The sequence below is a fragment of the Dermacentor silvarum genome, chromosome 11 (genome assembly GCF_013339745.2).
Source record: "Dermacentor silvarum isolate Dsil-2018 chromosome 11, BIME_Dsil_1.4, whole genome shotgun sequence".
Taxonomy (NCBI): Eukaryota; Metazoa; Arthropoda; class Arachnida; order Ixodida; family Ixodidae; genus Dermacentor; species Dermacentor silvarum.
Window position 1 is genome coordinate 86,149,805 of NC_051164.1, and position 16,136 is coordinate 86,165,940.

At 42.5% G+C, this 16,136-nt stretch overlaps 1 long non-coding RNA gene across 1 annotated transcript; it reads left to right on the forward strand.

Annotated features, from left to right (window-relative positions):
- Positions 1-470: 470 nt before the first annotated feature.
- Positions 471-9,031, forward strand: LOC119432984 (uncharacterized). Its single transcript, XR_005188222.2, has 5 exons — positions 471-654; positions 2,538-2,655; positions 6,625-6,728; positions 7,315-7,403; positions 8,650-9,031. It is a non-coding gene; the product is annotated as an uncharacterized LOC119432984 (long non-coding RNA).
- Positions 9,032-16,136: the final 7,105 nt, after the last annotated feature.

A 16,136-nucleotide genomic window follows, 5' to 3' on the forward strand; every position in this document is an offset into this window, starting at 1 on the left:
TTTTTTTGAACAATCTGTGGGTTTAAAAAATTTAATTTCTGGGGTTTACATCCAAATTTCATAATCAAATTATTAGGCATGCTGAAGTGGGGTGGCTCGGATTAATGTTGACTACTTGGAGTTCTTTAAAGGGCACCCATTCACGGTACATGAGTGTTTTTCCATTTTGCCCCAATAGGAATGCGGCCGCCATATTCTCGAGCTCAGCAGTGCAGCACCATAGCTGCTGGGCTACTGTGGCAGGTAGATCTTGGGAGTTCATGGGTAAATTCTAAGCACTCACTGGAAGCACTACAGAGGATTGCCTTTTATTTATATACTACATGTTTTCACTCTCTCTTTCAATTACACTTTACCCCTCTGTGCAGGCTGACATGAACAAGAAACTCGAATGAGAAACTGTATGGTTGTTGGCTGCACCAAGACCACCAAGCCTCTACCAGGTGCCCCCAAAACTACGAGCTGCGGCGTGCGTGGCTGGAGCGAATCGGTATCCCGCCATCAGACACGCGAACCTACATATATGTGTGTGGACGGCATTTTGCCATCAGTGCTCATATGCTTAACCCAGATCTGGTGGACAAATCGGACTTCGCTTGTAGGTGGCGGCTGCGGCCAGATGCGGTGCCAACGCTGTTTCTTCCCGCCGATTCAGTGAGTGCAGAGCATTTCTGGAGGACCTTTTGACATTGATTGTGGAGAATTGGCTGAGAATTTTCAGCAGGGTTTATGTATCCCCATCAGGTGCTGAATAGTGCACCAATAAGCAACATCACTTATGAAAATAAGGGTGTGTTGAATACATCTTGCAATGCTTCTGATTGAACCTGTGTAGCAAGTTTTAATAATATGAGTGAAGTGTTTCAGATGAACCAAGTTGGTCCCGGCCTTGGCGGCCGCATTTCGATTGGAGCGAAATGCGAAAACACCAGGGTACTTAGATTTAGGTGCGCGTTAAAGAACCTCACGTGGTCCAAGTTGTTCCAAAGTCCCCCACTACGCCGTGCCTCATAATCAGATTGTGGTATTGGCATGTAACACCCATAATTCAATTTAAAACAAGTTGGAAGGCAGACGGCTGGTTGTTTTTCTTGTGTCAGTATGTCGTCATGTGGCGGGCTGACTACTAACATTGTTTTTCACGGTGTTCCACATAAAACATATTTTTCGAGTAGCTGGATAGGTGCTTTCAAAGTATGCTTGGCACGAAATGGTTGGTCTCGTACCTGACATTCCTGTAGATAGTTATCGCGTGGAGTCCACTTTCTGTAAACTTGACATCAATGAAGCAATGAATGTTCTTAATCTGTTCTGTAGCTATACATTTTTCATTATTCTGAAGATGCAAGAAATGTGGTAAAACTATATTTTCAATGCACAGAATTGGGTATTTTTAGAAATGGCATACCCAAGCGTCTTCGTGTACCAAAAGCCCATGCCCTGCTTGATTTCTTTTGTGTATCCCTAACTTTCTGTACTCAAGACCTAGAATTCTCTATTATTATGCCTGAAGGGGATAAACGTCACAGGGGTGCCCAGCTCCAGTATAGAAAAAAGTCACACGCCTGCGCGGCACACACGGCACAGTCACAGCGTAAGCTGGTGGAGCGAGCGGCTTAAGAGTAGCAATTTCGGCACCATGCACAACAGGGTCTTCGCGGCAAAGTCTCTTCGCCTCGTTTTGACGTGAGCGATCTCAACTGTCCGCCCGGCCTCGACGCCAAGCTGCGGTTTGTAATGCTCTTTGCACAGCCCGATGATGCTTGGTTGTAGCCGCGCACGTAGCTCTACGATTTGCTTCTTCAGCAGCGGTTCGTACCTTGCGAGGAGACGCCATAACGTGTACCGAAGAGGTACCGAGAATACGTCACGCACATCTCACATCGGGATTGCGTTTATTGCGCGCCTCGTCTGAATCGCATCTCGTCGTCTGTGCCTGTGCATGCGGCTTTTGTAGGTGCCTTAACTAGATGGCGCCGCCATACTTGCGGAGGCTCGGGTCGTCTGTGCCTGCACGCCTGCCTAGGGCACGTTTATAGGGCCTTTTTCTGATGCTGATAGAAAGCGCTTGCGTGGCTCAGTGGTAAAGTATCAGACTCCCACGCAGCCGGCCTGGGTTCGATCGCAGCGGAGACCGGGTACTTTTTTTCGCATTTCGGGAGATAGCGGTTACACGGTGGCGCCGGACAACAACGCGAACCGAAACGGCTATTAGAATGAGCCCATAACAACTTACACTGTAAAAAGTAAACTAGAAGTCTCGTTTGCAGATGCTTGTTTAGGCAATGGAAAAGAGACAATGGGTGGAGGTTAGTTCACCTCCTCACACAATCACTTTGGAACAATTTATTTGCTTCTGTCTTTGCTATCGCTGAACTGTTTAAATTCTTGCAGTAGAATGCTCTCTGGGCAGTGCTTTTCAACTTGCAATTGTATAACTCAAATTCAGTACAAGATCTGTGAAGGTTCTTTTTATGTAAGTCCCCCCACTTTGTGGAGTGGAGTTGATGAAGCTTGAACTTGCGGATCGCCTGCAGGCTCCATTGCAGCAGTACAGCTGTCGTTGTGCGAGGGGCACAATGTTTACACAGACCACTCCTTCTCAGCGCACTGTTGGTGAACAGACCTCAACAATGGCTATGCATAGGGATGCTGGTAAGCTCATCCTTTGTTCAGCAGTCACAATGCTTGTGTGTATGAAACTTGAAACTGTGGTGTAGCCTCTTTAATCTCTTCCTGCCAAGTAATATTTTAAAATAAATGAATAAAGGAACAGTGGTGTCACTTAAAGGAATGCATCAAGTAGGAAAAAAAAGGAAGTACTATACTATATTATCAATCACTTTTTACCTACAGGGATGAAATTTTGACAATGATAAAAAAAACTTGAAAGGAACCTTAGGACTGCATAACAAGCAATAGAAGGAGAATGTTGCATTGGGCGTAACACTCAGAAATGGGAACAAGACAGTATGTATTGAAGAGCAGATGGGTCTCGATGATGTTTTAGCTGAGATTGAGAGCGAGAAGTGGAGAAGGACAGTTGGCATAAGGTCACGTGACACAGTTGAGGACAGCAGCAAAGGATTAGCCAGTGGGGTGAGATTAGGTGATAAGCAGATTTAGGATTGGCTTAGTTGTTGTAGATCAGGGACAGCTGTAGAACCTTGTAGAAGTTTTTTTTCCAGCAGTGATGAATAAGGTGTTAACATATGGGGCAGAAACTTGGAGGTTAACAAAGAATCTCGAGAACAAGTTAAGGACCGGACAAAGAGCGATGGAACGAAAAATGTTAGGCCTAACGTGTGGGGGTCTTCCCCAACCCGTAGCGCGTGTAATCGCAGCTACGTAGGGTTCGGGCGAATAATGCAACAAGCGAGTCAACTCAACAACGTTTATTGCTGTTGGCAATAAAACACTCTTGCAGAGGGAAGTCCGCTCTGTATAATAAGTAATAAAATAGGCTTGCCTCGTCGCGTGTAGTAGTCACGCAAACGAGGTCACTCACGGGTTTCAGCGGGTAAATCCGTATCGGCAGGTAGGTCAAGCGAGGTCAGAGAGACCGGGGGTCTCTCTACGGGTTGGGGAAGACCCCCACAAATGTTAAGAGACGGGAAGAGAGCAGTGTGGATCAGAGAGCAAATGGGATAGCCGATATTCCAGTTGACATTAAGCGGAAGAAATGTAGCTGGGCAGCCCATGTAATGTATAGGATCGGTAACCGGTGTCTCATTAGAGTTACAGAATGGATACCGATCGAGAGAAGGGAAGCGCAGTCGGCAGAAAACTAGGTGGGGTGGTGAAGTTAGGAAATTTGCAGGCGCATGTTGGAATCAGCTAGCGCAAGACAGGGGTAATTGGAGAGCGCAGGGGGAGGCCTTCGTTCTGCAGTGGACATAAATATAGGCTGATGATGATGATGAATAAGGGGTACCAGTGCCACATGAACACAGAAAAATACTATATTGTTAAGACAATGTCATCACATTGTTATTGGTACTATTTGCATGGTGCTCAAGGTCAAACTTAATCTCAAGAATCTTAAAAGCCGTGGTGGCTTAGTTGCTATGGTGTTGGGCTGCTAAGCATGTGTTTGCGGGATGAGATTCAGGGAATGGCGGCCACATTTTGATGGGGGCGAAATGCGAAAATACCTGTGTACCTGCGATTTTTGCTTTTAGCTTGTCAATTTGTGTTTTTGGCAGTCTAGTCTTGTAGCAGTTTTATCTTTTACACTACAACCAATAATGTTTTCTTCCTTACAATAGGCCCTTTTACATATGTGGATGCGGCACACAAGTCCTTAGGCAGCTTTTTCTTTTTCCACAACTTACCTTTTTTTGGCAACCATTTATTCAACGTTTTTAGAAATCGAGTCATACAGCAGCCATTCATTCTTGGAAAACTTATTTGTAACTAGGCCCTAATGATGTTGAGATGTTATATTTGTTAGGATCCTTTAATGAGAATTAGTGATCCTGTGTTTAACACTGATCCTAATTTCCTGATAGCTAGTTGACTTTTTTTTTTTTTTTACTAGTCAGTGCCTGCTGCATTCCCAATAATACCGATATAAATATTCCTGCTGTAATTACATGCATCTGCGTTTGACCATACGATATTCAATACTTAATATTCAGATTCTATTGTATTCTGTCTGTATTCTAAAAAGGTGATATTCACCCACCTCTGATTAAAAAGGGTCAAATAACAAGACAAGCCGTACTTGACCTTGTAGAAATGAGCCACAGCACCACACGTACGATAAGAGATGCGCAACGGATTTCGAGGGCGAACGTGTCCCTTAACTTCTTTCTTCATTATCAGCTAGAAGATGCATGCGGTCACTTTTTAAAATTGTTGCGATGCAATGCATCTGACACGCCAAGTGTCATAAGGGCTGGCTTGCACGAGATTATTCCACCTTGTCAGCCATGTGTCCATTGTCTAATGGTTAGATCATTGGCTTCTGTGCCGGGGACTAGGGTTCAAAACTGACCCTCGGACATTTTTTTTTTTTTAGTGGCAACTAGGGACACCTAGTGCTTAGGCCCAAGTTGGCCATAAACGGGCAGAAACATACAAACCGCGAACTGGGAAAAAATTCCAAAGAAAGTAAAATTAAAAGTACGTTCTATGAGCTGAGCTCATCCTTGACTGTTTTTACCAGGAATGGAGATGAAACCATCTCATTCATGGCATGGAAGGGTTAATGTAATTTTTTTATTGAATGTATTTACTGCAGTCTCATTTGACAAAGAAATGTGTGCTCTCAACACTGTAGCTTGTGCAGTTCACTGTACTTGATATATTACTGCTGTTGCTGCTGGAATCTGCTATTCAGTGCAACACAGAGGGAGATAAGCAGTGCTGTCAACACTATGCTTGGCAAACAAATTCAGATTGACTCTGTGTCAACTTTAAAAAGAATCAACATCAACATTGATGCGATAAGGGACATTTTTGTTCTTGGCTTCAGTTTTACATGGAACGGCCATTTGCAGAATACAAGAAACACCAGGGCTGACTGCACTAACTATAGTTTGCATTTATTTCATTTACATAGTACTGTATTAAATATGATTTCAAGTTGTAAGCACATGGGCATGTGCAGTCATACCTCGTTATAACAAAATCACATCCGACACAAATTATCTTTGTTATATCCAATATTCGTTGTAAACATATATCTGTTAGACTGTAAGAGTGACCCGCCGTGGTGGCATAGTGGCTGTGGTGTTGCGCTGCTAAGCACGAGGTTGCGGGATCAAATCCTGGCCACCACGGCCACATTTCAATGAGGCCAAAATGCAAAAAACGCCCACGTACTGTGCATTGGGAACACATTAAAAATCCCCTGGTGGTCAAAATTTATACAGAGTCCCCCACTACGGCATGCCTCTTAATCAAATCGTGGTTTTGGCGCATAAAACCCCAGAATTCAATTTGACACTGTAATAGCGGTGAGGCAATTTTTATTTTACTTCATTGTATCCCATAATTTGTTATATCCGTGTTCGTTATATCGAGATTTTACTGTATCTCAGTTAGCCTTGAAAAATTACTTGCTTCAGAGGTCAGTTGTTATCATTATCACCATGCAGAAATTACATTTACACATGTGGCAGCAGCTTAAAAATTATCACTGGGGATTGTAAAGCGTTAACCTCTTCATACTTGTACCACATAGGTGAGGTTAGCGCCATTAAGTATTGAAGATATTAAGCTTCTTAATGTCATTATATATAAAGTTGCTGCTACATGCGCATTTTCATTACAATCATGATGACAACACCTGCAATAAATGCAGCAGGTTTGCTTGCCTATTGTAATATAAACAAAAAACATTTATTATGCCTTTTTTGTGCAGTATTATGTCAGATTAAATTGGAAGCTTTTTTTTTATGTGGAGCCGTAAGCGCTAATTTGAGAGCAAGGGTATGCCTTCTACAGCCCAATGAGTTGTAAGAATGCACTACGCCACAAATGGCATTAAAGTTTAAGGCATTGATTTATTATGCCTTTTTTTTTTATAGTTGACAGTTGTGCTTTGAAATAACAAATTCACCACTGTTTCTAAGAGCATATCCTTCAATTGCACTAACTACGAATGCACTGCGGCAGGCACGCAGATGGGTCATCACGTCACGACGGCAACGCAGACCACAGCATCTTTTTCCCAGCCATGACCAACGCAGAACAGCGATCAGAACATTGCTTTTCTAATGGTATGCCTAGTTCCAACTGCAATAAGATTTTGGACCACATAAAAAGACTAGTTTCAGACAGTGTAGGTAAGAGCAGCCTTCATGCAAAATAATGTCTGATATGCTAGTGGATGTGCCATAAAGAGATGCAAAACATATAAGTCAGCAGTTGTTTTAGGCCTATACAGTTTTTGGTTAGCTTGATGTTGCGCGCATTTTATGCCATAAGGACTACACACTTTAATTCACAGATTGCGTATTCGTGGTGAGGAATTGCAAGAGCAAACTCTCAATTATGCACATGTGTGTGCGCTGCAGAAACTCTGAGGTGTCTCTGCAGTGCCTGTAATTCTAACTAATGTTATTCACATAATTTTATCATTGAGTATATTTCCTGCCTGCTAGCATGTATGTAGACATCCAAGTGCGAATGTAAACACTGGTGTAGCTCAGTTTCTCACAGAAATTATTTTACATGTGGAATGTGCAGTGTGACTACAAAGTGCATGAGTGAACAAGTTAAGTGCTCGAGTGAAGGACAAGTTCAACATCGCTGAGTCATCAATTCATAATGCCCTTAACCGGCTGTTGTTCTCTTCCTTTCTAGTATTTTGCAGGTGGTCCTCCGGTGACCTACGTGTAGGATGAGCATCAGCCCAGCCAAGTTTATTCCAAGGTGCAAGGTACTGGTAAAAGGTGGGCATGCACTGCCTAGAGCAGCCTAGAGTCATCGGCTGTCCCTACGTAGGGGTTGGGACGTTGGGTTTCCGAAGCCAACGGAATCAGAAGTCTTATTTCAACCAAAAGAAGTACCACTCTACGTTATATCAAAGCATCCTTTTAAACATGTTCATACTTTTGTGATTCAATGCATAAAACAGCATTTTCTTAAAAGAAGTAACTGGAACGCCAATGCATTTCATCGGACACTTTGAAAATTAATATCTCGAAGCTGGTGTAGTCATGAGAATTCATTCCAAGTGGATACGCCTTGCGAACTCACCGGCTATAATTCATAGATTTGAATATGTGCCATAATGCAAATAATTAAAAAGTTAATTAGTGTAATTATGTTAATTATTTAATGAAGCATTTTGATTTCTCATAGAACTAATAGCTGCCTCATTGAGTAATTTATATCACGGGTTAGAGTTGTGCTATCTGCCTCGGGCATTAAAAAAAAATTTTGGACCTTCTGAAAAAAAGAAAATCATAGTTCGAAAGGCGAAGCATTGATTGCAATAGCAAATTATTAGACAGCTATATGAAGTAAGGATAGTAGTTTTATCGGCAGTATAAACTTATGAACATTCGCTTACTAACTAAATCAACAAGCATGGTCTCATGCGCACTCAAGCAAACATGAACACATCTCACTTGATGACCGCAGAAGCTTGGTGTCAAAATGCTGAAGTATGGAAGCGCGGCAGTAACATCGAGCGAATTGACCTTCGTGCTGCCACTCGCTTCAGTGCAAACTCTGTCACCATCGCAGATCACGCGGCCACCCTATGTGCAGCAGCTGCTGGTGTAAAACAAGCCGCCGCCCCCCCCCCCCCCTCTCTCCCCTCACCCCGGTACCTTGCGCACACAAGATTGAGCCGCCACCGTTGGCTTACCCTCGCACGCTTTCATTCGCACATACAGCATACGGCGCGCAGCGACGATGTTATTGCCCTTCTACTTTATATGTAACATCACGGCGACACCAACGGCGACACAAACTGCGCCAATGACAGCATAAATGCTCCTGGAGTGTCTATATAATTGCCATCGTAATAAAAACAACACACAGTATAAATATTAAGATACATGTCATTCTCTTGGTGATTCAGCAATATAAGCGGTATTTCGACTTATCCATTTTCAATATAATCAAGTGACTGCAGCTGTTTCAATTTGAAAAAGAAAATACTATCTTTTGTGCATGCATGTTTCATAGGTGGATACAATCTGGGTGGCTCAGCTTACCCCTTGCTGCATCGACTCCTGACACTATACAAGGCTACAACGAAAGGGCACGATGCAAATACATCTACAGTTGTCTTCACAGCCTGCAGAGGGGGATAATTGAGGGCACCTTTGGACTGCTGAGAAACCTGTTCTGACGCCTCTTCAATGCAGCATCCATAAAGAAGACAATAATCATCGGAGCATGTGTTCTTCTGCACGTGTGCGTTTGCTTCAATGATTAGGATAGTGATGGATGAACTATCGACATTGTCCATAGATACTGTGTCGTGTGCTGATGACAGTGGCGTTGAGCCCAGGCCAAGCAGATTGAGAGATTGTATTGTGAGAATGCAGTAAACAGTTAAGTTCTGCTTGTTGAGTTTCGTTGTTGTTCAGTGGTTTATGCAACAACATATTTAAATTTGCCTTTGGGAAACATTCTCTTCCACGATGCATACACATTTTGAAGTTTGTGTGCTCCTGACAAACTATACTAATGTTCAAGCTGCTAGACATCATGTTTATTTGGGAATTGTTTTTAGTTTGCTGTGGAGTGTTACAAAAATGTTCTTGGAGTATGTGCTATAGTTCACTTCCGTTGATATGACCTTGACGGGATAAATGAAATAGAGTGAATTATCCAGTGGGTCGTATTATACAAGATGCAGAAAAATTGCCGAAACACACTGCTGGTTCACTTGGCAGTATTTTGCTTAGTTTAGCATGCCCCTAAATCAAACACGTGCCAGCTTTTTATTTGTCAAAAGTAGACAACTAACATAGAAATAGCATTAAAGCACTTAAGCAAAGTAGAAATCTAACGCGCACCCAATGTTTTTAGCAAGAAAAACGGGCAAGGGTATAATGTGTTGCACAATGGCAACCAGTTTTCTAAAGTCAACTTCGCTGCAGTACATGCTTGTTATGCGGTAAAGCATACAAATGCCGCCAAGGCAGTTTTGGTTTCGTATCCGATTACAATTTCAGGCAAATAAAAAAAAAAACTGAGCATTGGAGTTGTGGTAAATACCACAAATGGACCTTGTGAGCTGTAGTTATTGCTTGAAAATATTCGTGGGGCAGTGCGAAGGTAGGCGTTTTCGATGGAAGATGACAGGTGTTCAATACATTCACTGTCCCACAAGTTCCGCCAGGACAGATGTTGCCACTAAAGGATTCGCCTTTGGAATCACCACATGGGTCAAGTGCGTGCGTGCTCACTGGCCAAGTTTGAATTATCCGGCAGAGGCCAATTTTAGTATCTAAATAACGAAAGTTTGGACCCATAGAAATGCATCGGTGCCGGCCGGGCCCATTTTTGAGAGAGAGATCTTTATTTGAAATCGAATACACATATTGGGATACGTATTCAAAAAAAGCTCCCATAGCACATGGCTGAAAGGGGACCTCCTGTCAGAAATTAAGTGAAGATAAATGCAACAAATGGCAACAAAACAGCATTAAGTGATTAGTTGTAACAATGGAAACATAGCAAATATACCTGCGTAATATATACCATAAGAACATAAACACAGTGAATATCAGTAACGCAAAAATTAAGAAATAACTATGACAATGTAATGAGATATCAGTTACACAGCGTTTAAGAGTGAAGAATAAATGAAACAAGCTCTCTGAAATGCTCCTAAAGATAACAGTTGCTTAGTACTTAATGGTATGGTATTCTAAAACTGAACAGCCAGAAAAGTAGCGGTATGCTTGCCATAATTGGCACGTATATGTGGTAGTAAAAAGTTTCTGTTAGAGGGAAACCTAGTCAGGTCAGGGTTGAAGTAATGTGATTTTGCAACACATCGGCTGCTATGGTACCGTTTAGTCAGGATTGAATTAATGAAAAATTCAATTAGCCAAAACAGAATTAACCAAAGTCAACTGCATTAGCTTCTTTTGTATTTTGTCAACAGACTTGGCGAGTAAAAAGTCCACATATGTTTCTGACAAAAGTTGTGCAGTTCACAAATGCTCGTTTTTTTTTTTTTTTTGCATAAGTGATAAAGTTACTGGAGTAGTACTTTCACAGAGGAAGCTTTTTTTTCTTTCTTTTTTTGCTTCCTGTGCACTTGTAGACAAAAGTTCTAGATGACCTGAAGTGCCCTTATATTTACTGTTAATGAGTCCTAGTCTATTTTTGTACACATGATGCGCAGCTTGACCCTTTTTTTTTTTCAAATTTTCACTAGCTGTGGGAACAAGGCAATGAAACAATAAACTGGATAAAAAGAAACACTTCATTGGGCAGATTTGTGCCCGGAAAGAAATCGATTAACTCGATGACAATGATTGTGACAAGCATTGTTTCAGGACATCCTTTCAACCACAGGCATTATCTAGTGTGTGAACTTTGGAGCCAACAGCTGGCCACTAAACACATAGCCTATAGGTTAACTTGCTCACTCATGATTATGCTTACTCATACTCACACAGTCATCAGTGTGAGCGTGAGTGAGTGGGGCGAAAAATTTGCTGACGATTACGATACTCCCTAATGCGAAATTTGAGCACAGTTGTTTAGGTGTATTGAATTTGCAATACACTGAGGCAAAGAATTTGATCCTGAGCGACAGGGTCCTCTCGGTGGCAGGGAGCGCAGGATCCGTATAGAGTAACTTAGCTCGGGCAGCTCGTTTAGCAGCAGCGGCAGACGAGGCATTTCCACCGGTTGCGTCGCTCATTCTTCAGAAAAAAATCGTGAACACCGGAACGCGTGGCTCGCATGGAGCGCATTCTCTAGCGGCGCAGGCGAAGTAGCGCATGCGCAGTGGTTCCGAAGCCCACGCCAACGCTTTTTTTTCCCATATAGTATGGCATCGGTGGACGCGCTTGCCACATGCCTGGTTGCTGCCGTGAAGCATGTCTCCTGTGCCACTCCGCTCTCGCCGTGAGTGAGTGAGTGCCGATGAGTGTGAGTAGAGGCGAATAGTACCGTGAGTTAAAGGCCAACTGCAATTAACCTTTACTTTAGCTAAATTTGTTGCGAGTCTAGTCTATTGCACTAAAGCAATCTTGGCAAAGCCGCTGGACTGGTATAGTTGCAAAGTTTTCTTGTTAGTTGCCTTTGAATAGCACCATAGCAGACAACGCGTGTACCTGGAGGTTGTCGCTATGACGCAAGTCACAGCACGTTGCCTCTGAGATTTTTCAGTACGCCACGGGCATGACCTCCAAGAAGCCGTGAAATCTAGGTCATACGTCACTTCCAGCCAGCAGTAATGGCGGTGTTGTTTTTTTCAGTTTTGGTATCAGAAACAGCTATTTTTACTAGCTTATTGATATGCTTCCACTTGTATTAAACAAAATTTTGCAAAAAGCCTCCTCTGTATATAGAGTGTCCTAAACAAAAATTTTTACGCGGTCCAATATTTCGCTGCAGTTGGCCTTAAATGCTGATGAGTGTGAGTGGACATAAGTGAGAGCGTGCATCTCAAGAAAAAAAAAATTAATGGGTGAGTTTCCTCTTATTCTGCTGATCTATGCTACCTCATGGCATTAAGGGTGCCAATTTTCAGGCCCTCGCTGTGACATTTAGGCTGTGTACTGCTTTTACTGGAGTAGCAAATCACTCGTGTAGGTGTTTGGGGAAGGCTCCAAATTTTATTTCTATGTATAAACATAAGTTCTCATGGCTACAAGGCTTGTTCTCTGATGACCAAGGAACTAAAAAGTCCACATATGGATATCATAATGTATGTATGCAGGCAGTGAACATTGATTCATGCAGCTGGCTTGTTCCACTTGTATATGATGGACGAGTCTTGATAGTGCTAGTAGGACATAAGCAAGGCTTTATTATTTGAATTTCAGGATGGCTCATTCAGGTTATCTGTCTTGATAATTGCTGAAATATGAATATAACGAATGGATTTTCTTCAATGTGGAAGTGTGCTAGTACCCCTTAGTTTGTAACTACTTTCATTTGAATTTTTAAAACTGCCTTAATTGATTCACTGAATGTCCAACGCATAGGATGCCTATATCTTTCCCACCAAGGAAACACTGCACACTGCACGAGACAATGAAATAACTGTCCTGGGCACCTGTAACATATACTTGGTTATTAGTGGTGCACGGCCCTCATTTGAAGCACAAAGTAACTGTCATACAAAAATATATAACGTTTTACTATGGAATGTTCTAACAAAATAATTTATATATAGTTAAGGCAACACCAGTGTTGTAGTGTGCACTAAGCTAGTGTTCTTAGAGAGAGCAGAATTTTCATAAAGCACCCGTGGCAAATAGCACAATTCTAATCCTTCAGCTGGATCGCTCAGAGATGGTCATTATTTGCACAGGAAATGGAAATGCACTAGCAACAAATTACCAAAATATCACTATAATTAGTTACTTTATGGTACATACTCAACATCGCATTTGTTTCAGGATATGCATATGGGACAAAATGCACTGGTGTCTGACCTACTTTTTTAACAAAATGCCATTTTAGGCATTACAGAAGAAAAATATAACTTAAACACCAATGCATTTCATTGCACACTTTTGGAATGCATATTTCGAAACTGCTGTCATCCTCGGCATTTGTTCTAAGTGGATATGCCTTGCAAATTCATTGGCTACGATTCGTACATTGCATTATGTATACTAATGTAATTAATTAGAATAGTTGTGTTAACATGTGAATGTAACACACCTGCTGTGGAATGGTCCCAGACTTCATTAAGCCCGTTTTTACCACCTTCGTGTGGCAGGCCTTCATCCTGGACACCCTCCCTACATAGAAAGCTGGATACATGACCTAATTACTACCATTCCCTATCGGACCACTTGCACGAAACAAGCCTGTTCGTGTATCTCTGACAACATTCCTATTATGCCTAAAGGCAGGCTTTCAAAATAATTACACAATTTGAAAGTTGATTAGCAATTAGCCTATTATACGTTTTTATTTCTTGTGCAAATAATGTCCACCTCTTCAAGCAATACATCTCAAGGATTATGATTGTGATATTTGTCATAGGTGATCTTCTATAAGTCCTTTTTACTCTAAAAAAAAGGCACCTTATATTTACACTAAGTGACTGTGTGCATGCAAGCCAAGTGATAAACATAGTTGCACAGTACTTATCTCTCTCCAGTCACATTGTTACTTGTATTAACAATGTGTCCAGAGCAAAAAAACACATCATCAGCACACCTACATGTTCAGGACTTCAACGAGGTTAGATTGAACATTGAACCACAAACAGATGCTTTCTCTAAATAACAATTTCATCATTTATACCCAAAAGGACTACAATATAGACACTACTTGAACACGACTTCAAGTTGACCAGCCCTCTATAGTAACTCGTAAGTTCACTCTTCATGGGTTAATAAGGGTATTACCTGAATACCTGATAAGGTATTCTTAAAAAGTATGTTTGTTTGCATTTGTTAATCCACAATAAAATATGGATTATTGGAAGGGAAAATGAAAGTCAAAGTTACATTTCTTTTAATTTGGTGCCTAAACCCGAAGTGCACACGAAATGATATATACCTACGTTAGTTTGTGCGAAGAGCGAATACTTCTGTGTGTTTCTACGGATAACTCTAGCCAACACTTCCTTGTGGATAAGGGCCAACTTTATGAGGCAGCAGCAATTAACAAGCACGCGTGTACTGCATTACGATTGCTGCATACATACGATGACGAGTGTCCGGGCATTGTATGCTGCAACACTGGCAAAGCGAAGAACACACGATGGCAGGTTCACTCGTGCACGTACGCTCCTTCACTTTGACAATGTATGGCTAGTTGGTATTCCATTTAGTTGTCAAGAGAAAAACTTTATTAGCTTGACAGTGAAATTGAGTTAATTAAATGTGACTTAATTGGTTCTTAAGCTTTTTTGTTGTTGTTCTGAGAAACACACATATATATCGCAGCTGTCGGAAGAGTGTTTCTCTTATTCTTTGTAACTTGAAACAAACAAAAAAAAAAAAAATCAAGAGAAACACTGTTCTGGCAGCTGCGACCTCTCGCATGCTCTATGCTAACATGTGACCCCACTTTCCTGCATTTCACTGGCTGCGTTTTCCCCCCACCCTTTTGGATGCTACTGAATATACGCGTGTTCGTATTCATAGGCCACCTATATACGCGTTTTTTTTTTTCCCCCTTTTAATGCACGTGCGCGTGTTGGTGGCCATGACGCCCACATTTTTTTTTTTAATTCCTTTTTCTTTTTAAAATATATGATTCACCCTTGTTTGCAGAGAATGTATAAATTGGGCTCTGGGTGCGTGCAATCGCACTCTTGATGCAGGCTGGATCCCGGCCGAAACGTCGAAATTAAATGTTTGTTTTTGCTTTTCTGCGTGTGCCTGCGCTAAAGCCCCTTCACAGTACTCGTACTACCGCCGTGAACTGATGGAGGGGCTTTAGCCTGCGCTTCTTTCACTTTATTAAACACCAGCTTCGAAGAACTATACTTCCTTCACACACACACACACACACAACACACACACACACACTTTTTTTTTAACACGAAAGTGTTTTATGCCAGGGTCCACCAAGACTTCACTGACGTATTTCCGTCACGGAAATACGTCAGCTTACAATGTACACGAACATAATACAAAGAAAGAAACCAGAAGAAAAAGTTCCACAAACATGCAAAATTTGGAAATCGAACCCACGACCTCTCGGTCCGCGACGATAGATCGCCGAGCGTTTAACCCATTGCGCCACAAACGCATTTGCAGAGAGCTACACAGACGCGCCTTATATATCTAACACTCCTCCATGTACCCGCGCTCTTGCTCGGGGCGGTGCCGCCGCCTACGAGCAGAAAAGTTGTCGCAGTTTCACCTGAAAGGTGAAGCATCAATTGCGATAGCAAATTTGTAGAGAGCTATACGGAGTAAGGATAGTAGTTTTATCCGCTGTACAAACTTGGACATGCAGCAGCACCGGCAACACACAGCACTGTTGTCGACGCCGTCGGCGTTTTGCCCGCGTTCGCACAAAATGCGTGCGGCGTTGGTGACTGTTGCCGGAGCCTCTGATATAAATAGGCACTTGGTGCCGCAGCTAAACGTCGCCTCCCTTCCCTCCCCCCCCCCCCCCCCCCCCCCATGGCCTTTCGTGCGTCAGAAGAAAGCGCGTTTGCTCCACATATATGGTGATTGTAAAGGAGGAAAGAGACGCCTACTTCTGCAGCCCTTAAACAAGCACGGCGCGGAACGCGCGTTTGTTCTCCGCCGTGCGTTCACTCCCCGTGAAAGAGCGCGTCCCTCGTGCCCTTTCACTCGCACATACAGCGTTCGGCGGCGCGTGGTCACGATTTCATCTCCATTGACGTCATACGGAACCTCACGGCGACGGCGACGCCGACGGCAGAAATCTGCTTTTGAGTGTCCATATAATTGCTATCGCAATAAAAGAGAAGTACTGCATTATGACACTAACGCGCACCGACAGTGAACGCTTCGGTGGTCTCAGCACTACGACGC